Raw genomic sequence first — 2691 nt, 5'->3', positions numbered from 1 at the left:
TCTACGTGTGAAGCGGAATACATAGATGCTTCGGAAGCAGCAAATGAAGGAGTCTGTATGAAGGAGTTCATATCCGATCTAGGTGTCATGCCTAGTGCATCGGGTCCAATGAAAATCTTTTGTGACAATACTGGAGCAATTGCCTTGGCGAAGTAATCCAGATTTCACAAGAGAACCAAGCACATCAAGAGACGCTTCAATTCCATCCGTCATCAAGTGTCGGAAGGGGACATAGATATTTGCAAGATACATACGGATCTGAATGTTGCAGACCCGTTGACTAAGCCTCTCTCACGATCAAAACATGATCAGCACCAGGACTCCATGGGTGTTAGAATCATTACAATGTAATCTAGATTATTGACTCTAGTGCAAGTGGGAGAGTGAAGGAAATATGCCCTAGAGGCAATAATAAAGTTGCTATTTATATTTCCTTATATCATGATAAATGTTTATTATTCATGCTAGAATTGTATTAACCGGAAACTTAGTACATGTGTGAATACATAAACAAACAGAGTGTCACTAGTATGCCTCTACTTGACTAGCTTGTTGATAAAGATGGTTAAGTTTCCTAGCCATTGACACGAGTTGTCATTTGATTAACGGGATCACATCATTAGATAATGATGTGATTGACTTGACCCATCCGTTAGCTTAGCACTATGATCGTTTAGTTTATTGCTATTGCTTTCTTCATGACTTATACATGTTCCTATGACTATGAGATTATGCAACTCCCGAATACCGGAGGAACACTTAGTGTGCTATCAAATGTCACAACGTAACTGGGTGATTATAAAGATGCTCCACATGTGTCTCCGATGGTGTTTGTTGGGTTGGCATAGATCGAGATTAGGATTTTTCACTCCATGTTTCGGAGAGGTATCTCTGGGCCCTCTCGGTAATACACATCACTATAAGCCTTGCAAGCAATGTGATTAATGAGTTAGTTGCGGGATGATGCATTACAGAACGAGTAAAGAGACTTGCCGGTAATGAGATTGAACTAGGTATTGAGATACCGACGATCGAATCTCGGGCAAATAACATACCGATGACAAAGGGAACAATGTATGTTGTTATGCGGTTTGACCGATAAAGATCTTCGTAGAATATGTAGGAACCAATATGAGCATCCAGGTTCCGCTATTGGTTATTGACCGGAAGTGAGTCTCGGTCATGTCTACATAGTTCTCAAACCCGTAGGGTCTGCACGCTTAACGTTCGATGACGATCGGTATTATGTGTTTATGTGTTTTGATGTACCGAAGGTTGTTCGGAGTCCCGGATGTGATCATGGACATGACGAGGAGTCTTGAAATGGTTGAGACATAAAGATTGATATATTGGAAGGCTATGTTTGGACACCGGAAAGGTTCCGAGTGGTTCGGACATTTTTCCGGAGTACCGGGGGGTTACCGGAACCCCTCGGGGAGTTAATGGGCCTTAATGGGCCATGATGGAAGAGAGGAGGAGGCGTCCAAGGTGGGGGTGCGCCCCCCAAGCCCAATCTGAATTGGGAAGGGGGCCGGCCCCCTTTCTTTCTCTCCCTCTCCCTCTTCCTTCTTCTCCCAGTCCAACTAGGGAAGGAGGGAAACCTACTCCTACTGGGAGTAGGACTCCCCCCTTGGGCGCACCATAGAGAGGGCCGGCCCTCCCCTTCTCCACTCCTTTATATACGGGGGAGGTGGGCACCCCATAGACACACAAGTTGATTGTTTAGCCGTGTGAGGTGCCCCCTCCATAGATTTCCACCTCGGTCATATCGTTGTAGTGCTTAGGCGAAGCCCTGCGTCGGTAACTTCATCAACACCATCAGCCGTCGTGCTGACGAAACTCTCCCTCGACCTCAGCTGGATCTAGAGTTCGTGGGATGTCACCGATCTGAACGTGTGCAGATCGCGGAGGTGCCATACGTTCGGTACTAGGATCGGTCGGATCGTGAAGACGTACGACTACATCAACCGCGTTGTCATAACGCTTTCGCTTTCGGTCTACGAGGGTACGTAGACAACACTCTCCCCTCTCGTTGCTATGCATTTCCTAGATAGATCTTGTGTGTTCGTAGATTTTTTTTGAAATTACTGCGTTCCCCAACAAATACCCCTCTGATTATGAACATGAATATGATTTGTGAGTAGTTACGTTTGTTCCTGAGGACATGGGAGAAGTCTTGTTATAAGTAGTCATGTGAATTTAGTATTCATTTGATATTTTGATGAAATATATGTTGTCTTTCCTCTAGTGGTGTTATGTGAACGTCGACTACATGACACTTCACCATTTTTTAGGCCTAGGGGAAGGCATTGGGAAGTAATAAGTAGATGATGGGTTGCTAGAGTGACAGAAGTGTAAACCCTAGTTTATGCGTTGCTTCGTAAGGGGATGATTTGGATCCATATGTTTCATGCTATGGTTAGGTTTACCTTAATTCTTATTTCGTAGTTGCGGATGCTTGCGAGGGGGGTTAATCATAAGTGGGATGCTTGTCCAAGGAAGGGTAGTACCCAAGCACCAGTCCACCCACATATCAAATTATCAAAGTAACGAACGCGAATCATATGAGCATGATGAAAACTAGCTTGACGATAATTCTCATGTGTCCTCGGGAGCGCTTTCCTTTATATAAGAGTTTGTCCAGGCTTGTCCTTTTCTACAAAAAGGATTGGGCCACCTTTTTGCACCTTG

The sequence above is a fragment of the Aegilops tauschii genome, chromosome 4 (genome assembly GCF_002575655.3).
Source record: "Aegilops tauschii subsp. strangulata cultivar AL8/78 chromosome 4, Aet v6.0, whole genome shotgun sequence".
Lineage (NCBI taxonomy): Eukaryota > Viridiplantae > Streptophyta > Magnoliopsida > Poales > Poaceae > Aegilops > Aegilops tauschii.
The sequence above is the reverse complement of the archived record's forward strand: the minus strand, read 5'-3'. Positions refer to the sequence as shown.